This window comes from Hyperolius riggenbachi, chromosome 11 (genome assembly GCF_040937935.1).
Source record: "Hyperolius riggenbachi isolate aHypRig1 chromosome 11, aHypRig1.pri, whole genome shotgun sequence".
Taxonomy (NCBI): Eukaryota; Metazoa; Chordata; class Amphibia; order Anura; family Hyperoliidae; genus Hyperolius; species Hyperolius riggenbachi.
Window position 1 is genome coordinate 200,482,615 of NC_090656.1, and position 16,962 is coordinate 200,499,576.

A 16,962-nucleotide genomic window follows, 5' to 3' on the forward strand; every position below is an offset into this window, starting at 1 on the left:
CATGTGTGTACGCACCTAGAGGATCTGAGGGGAATCTTCTAGGGCTGGGGGCCCAGACAATCACATAACAAGAGTCACTTATTTATGCCCTTCAGGGCCAGTTCAGACAGGCGGTAATCATGGCGCTGTTGGCAGGCGACAAAGCTTTATTTGAAAGTGATCAACCGCAGTTCCATTCAAAACAGGAAAGCATTTTTTAATTGACTGTTTTGTTTTTTTTCACTCGTCTAATCAATGTATATTTAAATCTTTGGAAACTTGTTGAGCACTACGTCCTGAGAGCAAAGCTATCAAACATTGCCAAAAAGGTTGCCTGTGGCTCAGCTCGCATATACACAGCTTTACAATCTGATCCGTGAGGGATCTATTACTATCTCACACTACAAATAGATTTTCAATAGATTTCACCTGAAACTCTAATAAGGATGTATGGAGCAGAGCCGACTGCCAGGCTCCCAAGTCTCCCCCCATCTAAAATGTGCTGCCCCTGGGTTCCAGCAGAGTGTTGGCAGTGGAGCGCACTCACCTGTACACTGCCAGGCTCCTTCCAATGTCCTCTGTCCAACTCCGCTGGGTGCCTGTGACCTCATGACACATACAGTACCTAGTAGCCAGGTAATGTACGTCCGGTTTGGACACAATGAACCGTTGCACTGGCGAGGATGAAGAGAGGACACAGCGAGCAGGTGAGTGGGGGGTCCATCTGTCGTCCGTATATATACTGGTGCTACCTCCACGCACCTGACTGTCCCCTTTTAAAAGAGGTCTTCCTGTTGGAAGTGAACGATTTTGATTGAGCACCCATGTTCCGTTATCTTTCTCCCACAGATTTGACTATAGCTATCGAATCTTCAGGGGAAACCCGCAAGTGTTTGGGTACCTTTACTGCGTCTCTTATCTTATTCTTCATCTTACCCTACCCATCATATATATCTGATTGAAAACAGTAGACTTTCCACCACCTGAAGCCTCCAGTGATGGGGAATAACAAATGCTTCTGCCTCTCCCAAGTGCTCAGCAGGTCTCTGTTACAGAAGAGAGGAAAGCTGCAGCTCCTGTTTAATCGTGAGAAAACTGTATCCTATCCCTGTGTCCCTGCGCCATCCTGTCCCTGTGTCCGTGTGTTGTGCTACTGCGCATGTGCAGGACGGACAGCCGTTGGGACAGGAGGATGGGGCTAGGGAGCTGAGCGGACGCGCGTGTGCGCGGTGGACAGGTGCGCTCATGCACATTAACTGGCGGCGGCGTGAAAAGACCTACAGCCCTTTTTTAAACGGGCTTAGGTCAACTAGTTTGCACGTGAGCTAACAGGCTAATTAGTTATGCAGGACTCATCACATATGGGCATGGCTACTGCTACTGATTGGCTCAGAATCATCCTCCAGCTGTTTGAACAGAAAGGAGGTGAGGCACAGGTACAGCTCTCTGAGAATATCACAGCCTGTAGAACTGTAACTTGAGGATGCCGGAGGTGATTGCTGAAGAGGCTCCATGCCAGAGAGTTCATCTGACATTCGCTAATTAATGAGTTTTTTTCACAGAAGATAACAAGCTCTGCCACTGAGCACTGCACAGGACTAGGACATTAGAGCTGAGAGTTGCTTAACCACCAGGGCTGTGGAGTCGGAGTCGTGGAGTCGGGCAATTTTGGGTGCCTGGAGTCGGAGTCGGGAAAAATGCACCGACTCCGACTCCTAATGAATTTGTAACTGTAATTAAAATAGAAAATATGATAAAATGTTCTATTTCTCAGATAATAGTCATTAAAAATAATGTATATATACAGTAATAGCTGTGCTTAGTCCACAAAAATGAAATAAACCAATCAAAATGAGTTACTTGTGCTGGTTCAATAAAGCAGTCCCCGTATTTTTAAGGTCAGATATACATATCTGATTGTGACTGTAGTATATATGATGTGTACACAGGAATCTCTTATATATACTAAATAACATCTATGCTGTAAGAATAAAGCCTGATGTGTAGCTGTGTCACTAATAGTGATGGTCAATGAGATGGAAATAATTCTGCACTGATGCTGATTTATGCAAATGTATGCACTCTCTTTGCTGATGAAATCAAATAATTTGATATGTTGTTAAAATTTGGTTTGGTGACTACAAATTAAAGGGTACCTGAGACGGATGAAAAGTAAAGTTTTATACATACCTGGGGCTTCCTCCAGCCCCCTTCAGGCTAATCAGTCCCTCGCTGTCCTCCACCACCCGGATCTTCTGCTATAAGTCCTGGTAATTCAGCCAGTCAGCGCTGTCCGGCCGCATGCCGCTCCCACAGCCAGGAACATTCTGCACCTGCGCAATAGTGCTGCACAGGTGTAGTATGCTCCTGGCGGCGGAGTGTGTGCATGCGCACTACGCCCGACTGGCTCAAGTACCTGGACTCATAGCAGAAGATCCAGGTGGTGGAGGAGGACAACGAGGGACCGATTATCCTGAAGGCGGCTGGAGGAAGCCCCAGGTATGTATAAAACTTTAATTTCATCTGTCTCAGGTTTACTTTGTTACACAGTAGTACTATACTCTACATATGCACTCCCCACAGAGCTGCAGGGAATCCACTGAGAATGCTGTGCACATTGAACACAGAGGTGTTGTCTGTCACCCATAAACCTTGTTCAGATTGTGCATGAAGAATGTGTAATAGAGGAAAAATCTCCTCATTCCCCTGCAGAGTACCTGCACATCATTCTTACATGTACCCACACTAACATTGCCTAGGGCCTGATAGATGTTCTTTGTTCCGGTTTGTACCTTTTACAAGTACTCTTACCAAGGACTAGTTTTAGTCTAAAGGGAATAAATATAGTAGTCTACATATCCTTCTCACTTCAGTTGTCTTGTAAAATTCCTAAGCGTTGGCAGTTAAGAGACGAATTTCATGTTACATACTTTTAATCAACAAAATTGTAATATGCAAATTAGAGGAGTCGGTGGAATCCTAAACTGAGGAGTTGAAGTCGGTGGATTTTTGGACCGACTCCACAGTCCTGTTAACCACTTCCCTACCCTGGTAATTTTCACAGTTCAGCTCAGCTGTGATTACTTTGGCAAGAAATTTATCAATAATTATCACAACTAAATTATCTATTTATATATTTTTTTCAGGACAAATGAGGCTTTTTGTGGCTGATATTTGTTATTAGTAATTAACTTATTTTCTTTGCATTTTAATAGGAAAATAAGGAAAAAAAGTAAAAAAAGAATACACAATTTATCCACTTTCATACATTATAGCTTTAATGTAAACAGTTCTATTGTATATTAGAGATGGCTCGAACCTCCGATTTCGAGCCATCTCTAATGGTTCTGCAAAAGTTCGGTTCGCGCAAACTTTCGCGAACCGCAATAGACTTCAATAGGGAGGCGAACTTGGAAAACTACAAACATCTATGCTGGCCACAAAAGTGATGGAAAAGATGTTTCAAGGGGTCTAACGCCTGAGTTTTTGCATGGCGGAGTGGGATACACGCCAAAAGTCCTGGGGAAAAATGTGTATTTGACGCACAGCAGCGTTTTAAGGGCAGAAATCAAATTGCATGCTAAATTGGAGGCCTAAAGTGCTTTAAAACATCTTGCATGTGTATACATCAATCAGGTAGTGTAATTAGTGTACTGCTTCACACCGACAGACCAAACTCACTGTGTAACGCACCGCAAACAGCTGTTTGTGTAGTGACGGCCGTGCTGGACTGGTGCGCACCATGGCCAGCATGCAGGCGATAGCGGTTTTCAAACCCATATGGTCGCCGAGGCTGAGGTAGCTCAATGACAGAACAACTGTGGCTGTTCAGCTGATCAAATTTGGTAACGATCATGAAGGGGAATTGACACATGTACATGCCTTTTGTTTTGTTGTTGCAGCCACAGTGCAGCCAGAAAAATTAGGCAGGCATGTACACGCATCAGAAAAATTATTATAGCAGCCGCTGCTAGCAGCGGCCTTAAAAATTCAGGAATCCACCTGGAGTCCTGGACCCTGTGGGTGGTGGCGGAGAAGGCAGTCAAGTGGCCTGCAGGCAGAGATGCTGTGGGGCGACCGACTTAGTTTTGGGGCAGGCAGAGATGCTGTGTGTGGGGACTGACTTAGTCTTCGGGCAGACCTGACCGTGCTTTGCAGACCAGGCATGCGTGTTCAGATGGACCCTTGACCCAACGCTGTGTGCCAGAGATGACACCACTTGCCATTCAACATCATTGTACAGTTTGGGTACCGCCGATTTTGAGAAATTATTGCGTGATGGTATTTATTTATTACTGCGGTGTGTGGCTTTGCTTTTGTGTGCTGCTTTTCCTCAGGTGGTCATTCCATTGGAGTTTGTGCTTTGTAATCATGTGCCTTCATAAGGTAGTTGTCCCTACGCGGGTCTTGGTCTTTCCATGGCTCAATTTTCGGTGGCAGAGAGTACAGATGGCATTGCTCTCATCTGAGGCAGACACACAAAAAAATTTCCACACCGCTGAGCCCTGTGATGATGGCACTTTGGTGATGACTGCCGACGGAGCGTTAAGTGGGGTGCCAGAATCAGAGCAGGAGGAGGAAGATATGTCACGCTTCCGTGCGGAAGCTGAGGAAGATGAGGTGTTCTGTGTTAAATAGTCAACTACGTCCTGATAATATTGGGGGTTGATGGCACGTGCCTTCTTCTGAACACTGTACTTTGGTCGAGGGCCGCACGAAATCACGACAGCGCGACCTCCAACAGACCTGCCAGGTGGCCTGCCTCTGGCTCTGCCTCTTGTTTTGTCCATATTGGGGGGAAGAAGTGAAAGGTATGCACTGACTTGACTAATACAATGTGCGGTTACACAGGTGCCGTGAACAGGTTGCAGTGACTGCTGGTACAACAATGTGCGGTTACACAGGTGCAGTTAACAGGTATGCACGGACTGGTATATAAAACAGCGTGCGGTTACACAGGTGCAGTGAACAGGTATGCATTGACTGGTATATAATATAACACTGCGTGCGGTCATGTAGGTAGGTGCACTGAACAGGTAGGTATGCAGTGATTAGTATTACAAATGTGCAGCTGTCACACACACAGGTACCGTGAACAGGTGCAGTGACTGGTGGTATATAACACTGCGTGCGGTCGCGTAGGTAGGTGCACTGAACAGGTAGGTATGCAGTGATTGGTAATACAAATGTGCAGCTGTCACACACACAGGTACCGTGAACGGGTGCAGTGACTGGTGGTATATAACACTGCGTGTGCTCACGTAGGTAGGTGCACTGAACAGGTAGGTATGCAGTGATTGGTAGTACAAATGTGCAGCTGTGACACACACAGGTACAGGGAACAGGTGCAGTGACTGGTGGTATATAACACTGCGTGCGGTCACGTAGGTAGGTGCACTGAACAGGTAGGTATGCAGTGATTGGTATTACAAATGTGCAGCTGTCACACACACAGGTACCTTGAACAGGTGCAGTGACTGGTGGTATATAACACTGCGTGCACTCACGTAGGTAGGTGCACTGAATAGGTAGGTATGCAGTGATTGGTATTACAAATGTGCAGCTGTCACACACAGGTAGTCACTGAATGTGCTGGACCTGGCATTGGCACAGTAGGAATTACCAAGGGGCCAAGGGCCAACTGCGACTGACTGACAGGGCTATATATGCAACTCAAGAGTCTGTGTGCAAAAAAATAGATCACAAGAACAACATTAGCTCTCAAAAGAGCTGTTGAGGGGTGCTTTTTAGCAGTATCAGCAAGGAGCAAGCTAACAAGCCTAACAAGAGCCTAACTAAGCTTTCCCTATGTCTACAGCAGGTTCTCTCCCTTCTCTAAATACTGCAGTCACACGAGTGAGTGAAAAGCCTGACGCTGCCTGCCTTTTACAAGGGGGGGGGGGGGCTTCAGGAGGAAGAGGCGGGTCGAACTCGCATATAGTTCGCGGTTCACAGCGAACCATTGAAGTTTGTGCGACCAAATTTGCGTGCGAACCGTTCGGGCCATCTCTATTTTACATTAAACCCACACATTTTATTTGTCTATCCTTCCTGTTTATTTAAACAGTTCATTAGTTTTGATAATGTATTAGATGTAACAATTAAGTAATGTATACAATATGATACTGTCTGCTCCTGGAATGTGTAATTTAGTCTTGTTTACTAATTAACTCATTGAATTCCCTGGGACAGGTATGTCAAACCGGTCCTACGAGGGCCGAGATCCTCACACATTTTTGATACAGCTCAAATGAATTGATGGGTCTGAATCAGGAAAGGTGTGGTCCATCAGGTAGAACACATTCCTTTCTTTCTCAGTCCATCCTAAACACTGGCATGGATCTGGCCTTCAGGCCTGGAGTTCGACACATGTGCCCTGGGAGGAGGAGAGGGGTTTGCTGTCATTATTTTACAACTGTGTAGTGATGTTATCAGGTCAGAGATAAACAGTGGTATCTAAGATTTTGTAGGAAGGCGAGTGCAGAGACTTATTTTTACGTCATAGGGACAGCAAGTGGTTAAACTGCCAGATATTCAGATCTCTTTTCCAGGCAGCTGTGTAGGTATTTCCGAGAATCCTCATCACGCCTGCTCCTCTAATTGGCTCACGGGGCAGAGGGGCATCTCTGAGAACTGAGGAACGTGGAATCAAACACTGCGCAGCCTTTTGTGTGGACTGTGGCATCCTCTACAATGTCATAATGCCTTGTTCACATTATACAAATTGCTGGATACATTTCGGGAATACATATAGTGTGCGATGGGCAAGAACATAGACTGCACTGTCTGATTATTATAGATGTATAGCGCCAACATATCCTGTGGCGCTGTACAAAGTAGGAAGCAAACATGGGGTACATAATAATACAGACAATGGTATGCACAAAATATACACACTGGTTCAACATACAGAATTGGTAGACATAGTAAAAACAGTGACAAATGTAACAGATAAATAAAATGTATAACAAATTTCAAGACACAAAAGAGTGGGAGAGCCTTGCCCCTGCAAAATTACAATCTAAAGGAATAGGGGGGTACAATATGCATGCCTAAAGTTAGTGTGTTAAGGTTATCTGGTAAGGAGTATAACTTAGAGGTTGAAGAGCGAATGGCCTAAGGTAGAGGGTATGCTTGTTGGGAAAAGTGAGTTTTGTGGATCGCTTAAAGGAAAGGTTCAGGGAAACCTGTAAAAAAATAAAAATCCCTATCCACTTACCTGGGGCTTCCTCCAGCCCGTGGCAGGCAGGAGGTGCCCTCGCCGCCGCTCCAGAGGCTTCCGATCGTCTTCGGTGGCCGACCCGACCTGGCCAGGCCGGCTGCCAGGTCGGGCTCTTCTGCGCTCCAAGGACGGGCTCTTCTGCGTCCCACGCGGGCGCGCTGACGTCATCGGACGTCCTCCGGGCTGTACTGCGCAGGCGGGGTTCTCACAACAAAATCACCCTACAGAGGCTGGCTCTGCCTATCGAGCCCAGCCTCTGTTGCTAATCAGATCCCCCCTAAATCCCCCCTGCACTCAGCCAGACCCCATAAATCACAGCCGCGTTGTGCAGCTGTGTTTACCTTCCGAACGTCAGTCTCGGCACTCCCCCCGCCTCCTGCAGAGCTCCGGTCCCCGCCCGCGTCCCTTCCCTCCAATCAGCGTGGAGGGAAGGGACGTGGGCAGGGACCGGAGCGATACAGGAGGCAGGTGAGAGCGGAGACTGACGTTAGGAAGCTAAACACAGCCGCTGTTGACACGCTGCATGTCGGCAGCGCGGCTGAGATTTTTGGGGTCTGGCTGAGTGCAGGGGGATTTAGGGGGGATCTGATTAGCAACAGAGGCTGGGCTCGATAGGCAGAGCCAGCCTCTGTAGGGGGATTTTGTTGTGAGAACCCCACCTCGGGTTCTCTTTAAAGAACAAAACAAAATGTCTTTCTTGTTTGGGGTCCCACTTTAACAGGATTTCTTTGATGGTCATGTTCATTCTCTCATGTGAAGAGATGTGACCCTCGGCAAGTGATTTTTCCGCTTTCCCACAGGCAGCTGATTGGTGTTGGGGCACCAGGGAGTGAGGTTATTTAAGAGAGGAAGGAGTGCAGGACACGGCTGCAATTTTGGAATAAAATCAATTGCTGTTGTAAGAGGCTGTTTTGCTCTCGGGGTCAGTGACAGTTGTGTCTTTGGAGGACAGTGACCTGCCGGACCTTCCATCCCTTTCCTGGGAAGTGACAAGAGAATGTCCTAATCATTATGGTGAATACACCAAGTCCCTCTCCAGTCTGTATGACTGCTGATCACAGCCCAACTTTAGCCATGGAAATTTACCTATAACTGTACAAGCAAAAAAGACAAAGCGTTGGCACTGCAGAACGAATGAAGGAGCATCCACCTGGCTTGGTTAGCTCATAGAGGGTCCATAATCTGCATGCTCTGACCGACAGAATCAAATGCAATGTTAGGGAGAGGCAATAAGAAGGTCGGTGCTGCAAGTATCAGGTTTACTGATAAGGTGAGGGTGCTTCAGCATATATTACAAGTACATGAGCCTGTGCAAAGACTTGAAAAAAAGAGGTGCACATACCGGTCCTGGTGCACATCAGTGGGGTGGTGGGTGCAGGGCACTGGTAGCATGACGGCCGTTTCACGCAAATCGCCTCCGTAGAAGCGCTTTTTGTGTTAAAACGGTCGTCATGCTACCAGTACCCTGCACCCACCACACAAACTGCTGCCCACCAGGACCGGTATGTGCATTTTTTTTTTATGTCTTCGCACAGGCTCATGTACTTGTAATATATGCTGACGCACCATCACCATATCAATAAACCTGATACCTGCAGTGCCGACCTTCTCCTTATTGCCACTCCCTAACATTGCTCCTATAACTGTGCAGCTCCCAGTAACAGAGAAGGCTTTATCTCTACAAGCAAATCTTTGGATGAGGCATGTTTTCCCCGACAGGGATCAGGACTTGTTCGCTTGGGCTGAGGATGTACAGATGTTTTGCTCTTCGCTAGCCTGCAGGCTAGGAATGCATTGTATGCAGTGGGAAGGCGGGCCAACTGAGTGATGCACGAATTATGTGGTGAGTGGGGACAGCAATGCTCTTGATCAGCAATCTGCTGAATCGATCCTCTAGGGCGGCTGATCGCTGTCCGAAGCATCAGAGGGCATTGGGGCTTCTGTACACACGACAGATTCTCGGCAGAGGCGGTCATTATCAACTGCAGATATCTGTCACATGTGCAGCAGATACGTAATGAAATGTGGGGCTATCACAAAAACCAGAAGCTCAGCAGTGCAGATATACAATGGTGTACATGAGGGAATAATGCCGACTTCTGTGAAGTTCTGGTTTTTCCTTTTTTGCTATTTTGGTCAATAAAGTCAGTAAATTAAGAAAAATGTGTCTTGTGGAACCTGCAATATTTTGAAGATGCACATTATCATGCGTAATCCGCCTTTCCGATTGGCAACTGCGGTACACTTCCAAGTTCTCTGATTGGCCTCATAATTACGAGTCTTGTGATTGGCCTAAAAATTCCGAGTCTCAGTAATGTGGAACACGGTGGAATTCCAATGACCAATTTCCACCGCAGAAAGCCAGTTGCCGATCGGAAACGTGGAATTCAGAATCCCTCAGAGTTCGGAAGCTCAGAAGCTCATCCCTAGTGTGCATGTATAGACTGCTAGAAACGGTAGGCATGACTGTCCAGAGGAAAGCTGGGGTGTGCAGGTCAGAACCATTTCCCAGACTTGTTTTTTCAATTTTGCAGGTGTCAGGTCTCCTGGGAACGGCTGGCCCTGCACTGTTATCACGCAGGCTGGTGTATCTCAGTGCAGAGAGCTCAGGAAAGGCTACCGCCGAGGAATCTCAGACATGTCGGCAATATTCGGAGGAGGTAAGACTATGCCGCGCTGCGTCCTTCACTCACTTCCTGAGAAAGACACAAGTGTATATTTTTATGGCTCTGACACTCATCACAGTGATCGCTTCCCTCTATGGGAAAAAGTGAAAGCATGGAAGCGATATATTGAGAGACTTTCCTTTTAGTTCTTAAAGGGGGTCTCTAGTCTTTGTTTAAAGGCTGTTAAAGGACACCTGAAGTGACATAAAAAAGTCAGATCCTTGCCTCAATAGTGGGAAGCCTTTGGATGGTTCAGGGTCCTCCTGGATTCCCTTTTAGCCCACCATTCCAGTGCAGAGTTCCTCTATACCTAGTTGACTCAGCTTGTCGAAAGGTTTCTTCTAGCCGCTAGTGGCCGTGGATTGGGCATGCCCAAGTAAGGTCTGCGCATGTCCAGTTGAATTCAGTATTCGTGCAAAAAAAAAAAAAAAATACTAGGCATGCGCAGGCCTTACTCGTGCATGCCCAGTCCGGATATGCTTGTCCATATCTGAGGGTGCGGCCAGAAGATCAAGAGTAACTCTACACTAGAACTGTGGGCTCTACAAGGATCCAGGAAGCCTCTGGACCATCCAGAGATTTCCAGCTACTGAGGTAAAATTCGGAGTCCCTGTCCCCCCCTCTACTTCATGTGTGTATAAAGGTGGAGATAAACAGGCAAATGGTCCCAGCAGATAAATGCTGAAGGTAGCAGATGAAGCACACACCACAGTGGCCGTTGTAAAATCTTTGTGGTCCATATAGCTCTTTGTGGAGGGGCAATACCAGTTTGATAAAGGCGGAATGATTACCACATTTTTCTGACTATAAGACGCTCCTGACGCACATTGGTTTAGAGGGTAAAAACCAGGGGGGAAAAATATACCGTATATACTCGCATATAAGCCGACCCGCATATAAGCCGACCCCCCAACTTTTACCTGAAAAAAACGGGAAAATGATTGACCCCCATATAAGCCGGGGGTAGGAAATGCTGGCCGCCTTATTCCCCTAGTGTGTCCCAGTATAGCTAGTAAAGTGCCCAGTATGGGTAGGTAGTGTCCCAGTATAGCTAGTATAGTGCCCAGTATAGCTAGTATAGTGCTCAGTTTAGCTAGTATAGTGCTCAGTTTAGCTAGTATAGTGCTTAGTATAGCTAGTATAGTGCCCCTGTTTAGCTAGTATAGTGCTCAGTATAGCTAGTATAGTGCTCAGTATAGCTAGTATAGTGCCCCAGTTTAGCTAGTATAGTGCCCCAGTTTAGCTAGTATAGTGCCCCAGTTTAGCTAGTATAGTGCTCAGTATAGCTAGTATAGTGCTCAGTATAGCTAGTATAGTGCCCCAGTTTAGCTAGTATAGTGCTCAGTATAGCTAGTATAGTGCTTAGTGTAGTGCCCTGCCCCGCACGCTCCCTCCCTCCCTCCGCGGCCGCTGCTATTACCTGCTTTAGGCAGCGGCCGCTTCCTAATCCGGGTTCCCCTCTTCATCCTGCGGACTGCGTAACTGTATCACAGCAGCGCGCCCGGCGCTGCTGCTGTGACGATGCAGGGGCCAGGAAAGAGCGGTTCCCCTGGTAACGGTGATGCGCCGTTACCAGGGGAACCGCTCTTTCCTGCCCCCTGCATCGTCACAGCAGCAGCGCCGGGCGTGCTGCTGTGATACAGTTACTCAGTCCGCAGGATGAAGAGGGGAACCTGGATTAGGAAGCGGCCGCTGAAGCAGGTAATTTAGCAGCAGCGGCGGCCGCGGAGGGAGGGAGGGGGCGGGGGGCGCAGACCACCACCCACGACTCGCATACAAGCCGACCCCCCAACTTTTGGCCCCCTTTTTGGGGGTCAAAAATTCGGCTTGTATGCGAGTATATACGGTATATATACTAGACCTGATGCATACTAGACCTTTTGCATCCTGTGTCCCCCTTGTGTTCTCCTCTATGCCCCTTTGTGTCCCCCTTGTGTCTTTCTCTATGCCCCTTTGTGTCCTCCATCTGTCCCCCTGTTTCCTCCTCTGCATGGGCATAGTACTGGGAGTCCCTAACATTGCGGCGGGTTGGAGATTCGTATTGGCGGGCATTCACAAGACAGGAACTCCCTGCATTTGGACTAGAAGACGCAGTAACTTTTTTCCCACACTTTTGGGGGAGAAAAAGTGAGTCTTAGGCTTCTTGCACACCAAGACGTTGTGTTAGGTGGCACGTTAAGGTCGCATAACGTGCACCTAACACAACGTATGGTGCTGCAAAAGCCGACGGTAGAGTGAGCCGCGTTAGGCTGCTCGATGCCCATAATATCTCCCAGAGTGGCGCTGATTGGCCAGCGGGACCACGTGATGCGGAGCGAGACACTCCGCATCACGTGGTCCCGCCGGCCAATCAGCGCCCGCCAGTGCAGTGAATATTAAGTAGCCATGTGCGCGGCTACTGTAGCTGGCTCTCCCCGCCTCCTCCGCCCCCCACTGCGCATGTGCAAACAGTCTAACGCGGCTATAGCCGCTCCAACGCCGTAGCATGCTGCACTTTGCACAGAACGTGCAGCGTTACATGTAACGCAACGTGGGCTGTGTGAACAGCCCACTTGTGTTACATTGCTGTGCGTTGGGGGAGCGTTACAGGCGCACTAACGTGCGCCTGTAACGTCTTGGTGTGCAAGCAGCCTTATAGTCCAAAAATTACAGTAGATGTTTCTGACTGAAGCCTGACTAGATTTTCCGCATGCTTGTTTCAGGTGTGTGATTCAGATACAACTGCTGCCAAAGAGATCAGCAGAACTGCCAGACAACTGGTATTGTTTAGATGGAAATAAATATGGCAGCCTCCATATCCCTCCCAGTTCAAGTGTACTTTAAATCTTTGTCAGCAGGCAAACAACCAGTGGGGGGGGGGGGGGGGGGGGAGGGAATTGTGGGGAATTGGAAGGAGTTCACGAACCTCTCAGTTGAAGCTTAGTGGAGTTGTGGAGGAATCATGAAGTGATTTTGAGTAACAGGAAATATTTAGGTGTTTTTTTTACGGAATAACCTGGGATTTGTTTGCCAGCGAGGGGTGACGGGTTATTACAATGCAGCGCACGGCCGCAGTGCCCTTCGTATAGCGAGATAACAAGGAATGCGGATCGTATTTATCTTAGCGTTTCCTGCTGTGCGCCTTTACCGTCTTCCTCCATCCGGGACGCCTTGTTTTTCCATCCTTGCCTGGACATACATGCCTCTCTGCTGCGTCCGCTGGGCTCTCTGCCGCTCTGCTTTACATTTCAAAAGTCTTGTTCTGGGCCCAATTCCACCCCCAGCCCTTGTAGGCGCAGAGCAGCTGTTTTATGGATTGCCCCATAATGGCTTTTATTTTATAGGAATCCATAAAACTTCCTGCGTACCATATAAGGGAAAAGGTTAGATTAAACTATTAGGGGTGCCTCCTTTAGGGGGATGATGTGCGGCAGTTTATGGGCCAGATTGCTTCATAGAGGGAAACAGCGATTGCAGTGAGGCATGCATAGCCAGCGGGATGCTTATTGCTGCAACACTTGTGTGTTATATCGAAAACAACTCCAGGGCTGATTTAGCAATCGCTGACATCACCTTGTCAGGTTGTGTTTTGCCAAGAAAATCAGAATTCTGGTGATTTCACTTATTCACCTTTCTGGACAAATTCTTCACCTGTTACAGCCCAATTCCAGTGTGATATGCCTCTTTTTCATATTCTACTTAGAGTAGAGTTTTTATAGGTTGGTTTTACACCTATTTTTTGCGTTGTGGTGGTATGCGTTGCTCTTGTTGCATCCCATCACAACGCACCATATGACTAACATACAACCAGAGTGTGCCTAGTACAGAGTCATATGAATAGCGCCGGCACTGCTCAGTGACATACTCCCTGCTGGGCAGGAAGTCCGGCATCGGGATTCCCGTCGGTCCGTCCATGCGTGCAGCAACGCACCGCACCCCATCATTTAAACTACGTGCGTCGCCTATAGACTCACATTACCCCAAGCACGGTGTGTCAATCGCGGTGCTTGCAGTAATGCGCTGTTGCCCTTGCATCAGCTTGGATACTTCCGGCGCACTGCAAGGGACCACAATAAGCGCGAAAATCTCCATAGACTTACATTGCTTTTGCAGCCCCTTACAGCAAAATAGGGTAACGCAATGCAGATTAACCCTGCTAGTGTAAAAAGGGACTCAAGTCCTATGCAATTTCTCACACAAATACTTGATGCAGCTGTCAGTCACATGTCTCATAGATCTGTGGAGTGCAGTGTGAAGCCTGGAACCCAATAAAAAGCGCAAAGCGCTATCGCAATCACTTGCGATTTGGGATAGCGTTTTGCAAGCGATTTTGGGAGTGATTTCCCTGCTCCTATACAATACATTAGGATGGAAGCACTCCCAAAATGCTGCATGTCCTGTGATTGCGATTTCCTTAATCACAATCTCTCTAGTGGAATCTGTCCCATCCATATACATTGGCACAGCATTTAGGGGAATCGCTAGCGATTTATAGTGCTCACTAAATGCTCAAAAAAAACGATTTAGTGGGTTTCAGGCCTCAGAGCTTGTTCTCCTCTGCACAGAGCCATCACCTGACCACACCCACAGTTGCAGTTTATGTCAGTTGAGGTGACGATGGGAGGGGCAACAGTTTGTACAGCCCAAAGGTGCGGATATCGCATGTAAAGTTTAAACCAGAGTTATACAAACTACATAGAGTACATTATATAATTAACTCTGTGTTGTATACACACCCTTACTAGCTAATCAAGTCAGTCAGTAATGAATGTTATACAAGCAGCCTACACATTGTTATATACATTGCGAGTTATGGTAGTTTGCATAATGCCCAGTACACCTAATGCCTGGTACACACCATGCAATTTCCCGACCAGATAGATAGGTCAAATCGATAATTTTCGACAGATCTGATCAGGTTTCTGATCATCCATTTTTTAATCAGTTCTGTCCGAAGTTGATCAGAAAATCGATTGGAAACCTGATTGGACCTGTCGAAAATGTTATTGATTTGACCCGTCGATCTGACTAGAAATTGCATGGTGTGTATCAGGCATTAGGTGTGCTGTCTGTGCACATAAAGTTTACCATCTTATCATTCCAGCTAATCTGCACCTGACATTCACACTGGAAGTCAGTATTGCAAACCCAGCCGGCAAAATACCGTAATGAAAATAATTAAAACATGGTTTATGTGCATTGCAGAAAAATGTGGGCATTGCAAATTGTGATATATTTCACACCATATGCTGGGGGAAGGAGGGGTTGACATGAGCCTGAACTATGTGCAGAAAAATGTGCCTAAGATTAGGCTTGAAGAAAAGAGCTGCTGGCCATGCAGCAGTTCACAAGTCAGATGGTTCTTCATCATGGAAGGCTGATGACTTCTGGGATTTGGGCATGTTGAATAGTTATTAGTATGGGCATGCTGTCTCCAGGCTGCTTCCTGCTACAGAGGCTGGAGAGGTAAAGTGAATGGAGAGTTTCCCAGATGTTTCTGCCTCTGCTTCCCTCCCCCACACCAAAAAGTAAATAAGAGTATATTTGGGATTAACAACAAAACGTATCTAAATTCTGTTTTTGGCCCCAAATTCATAGCTGCATGACCTGAGGCGGGTTTACAAAATGTCTGTCAGGCCTTGTTCACATTGTGTTCCGTTCGCCTGTCCGTCCGCCTTTGGCATTTTTTGAGGCAATTTTTATTTACGATTCCCGGCGATTACCTGCGCGCTGTTTTTTTTTGTTTTTTTGTGAACCACTTTTCTAAGTGGTTTTCCCGAGCGATTGCGTTTTTACACTTCCTGAGGTTAGTCAGGAAGTGAACTCTTTGATCCGGAAAAGAATAAATTCAATGTATTTATTCTTAAAAACGCTCACGCAATCGCTGCACAAAGCAATTTTGTGAGCATTTGCGTTTTTCCTATACCTTCCATTGAGGCAAAATCGCCTCAAAAATGGCCCATGTACCGCTTTTCTGAGCGATCATTGCGGGACATAAGCTACGCACACACATGCGACAACGATCGTTCGTTGTGAACGATGAACAAACTTTTAATTGATGAAAGAACAACCTGAGTAAAGTTAGTTTTTAAAGGTGTGTAACGATCTGATCGTTAGAACGAACGTTACATCATGTAAAGCAACTATTGCGCTTGCGCATAAAAAATGAAAAGTTCCATGGAGAAATAGTAAAATGTGCATGTCAAGCCTAGTACAAACGACCGTTTCCACCGATGTACTACTTTTGCAAACGATCGTCGTTGGAAAAAAATCCACCAAGATAGATAGTTCGTTTTTACCAATCTAGCTCGTCCGTCGTTAGACTTAATGGTCGTTGGCTGCTTTTTTTTAACCGATCGTCATTTGAAATGATCGGGGTATGATAGTTTCAAACTACTATAGTCTCATATGTGTACGCACCTTAAAGAGACACTGAAGCGAGAATAATTCTCGCTTCAGAGCTCATAGTGCCCCTGCTAAAACGCTGCTATTCCGTGGCTAAACGGGGGTCCCTTTACCCCCAACCCCTCCCTCGCAAAATCAACGACCAAATTGGTCGTAGATTTTGCTGCTCCTAGAGGCAGGGCTAACTGCTGCAGCCCTGCCTCCAGTCGCGTCTATCAATGGCGCATCGCCGCCTCTTCCCCGCCCCTCTCAGTGAAGGAAGACTGAGAGGGGCGGGGGAGAGGCGGAGATACACGCTGACAGACACGCGTGGGGCAGGGCTGCGACGGTTAGCCCTGCCTCAATCCGGAAGAGATGCTCGGAGGGGATTTCGGGGGTGAAGGGACCCTCGTTTAGCCGCGGGATAGCGGCGGTTTAGCAGGGGCACACATGCCCCTGCTAACTATGAGCTCTGAAGAGAGATTTTTTCTCACTTCAGAGTCTCTTTAAGGATGTACAGATGCATCTCTGGCCTGTAGTCTATAGAGGGAGGAGGGACCACACATAGTGGATGATGTAGAGGCTTCTGGTGTGTGGGATGAGTTGGTTGAGCTATGTGAGGTCGGACATTGCTAAAGGTCCAGCATATTTACGTGATGTCGGGGGTCTCGCGTCTAGCATGTGTACGTAGCTTTAGAGGCAAAGAGAAATGTTAAGATGGCCATAATTTAC

The 16,962-nt window shown here is 47.2% G+C and overlaps 1 protein-coding gene across 2 annotated transcripts in view; it reads left to right on the plus strand.

The window, feature by feature from the left end:
- Positions 1 to 16,962, plus strand: part of DENND2B (DENN domain containing 2B) — a 314,001-nt gene that overhangs the window by 8,265 nt on the left and 288,774 nt on the right. For both annotated transcript variants that reach the window (XM_068260332.1, XM_068260333.1), the window contains exon 2: positions 9,736 to 9,861. The gene's annotated coding sequence lies outside the window, so the exon portion shown is untranslated. The remainder of the gene's footprint in view (positions 1 to 9,735; positions 9,862 to 16,962) is intronic.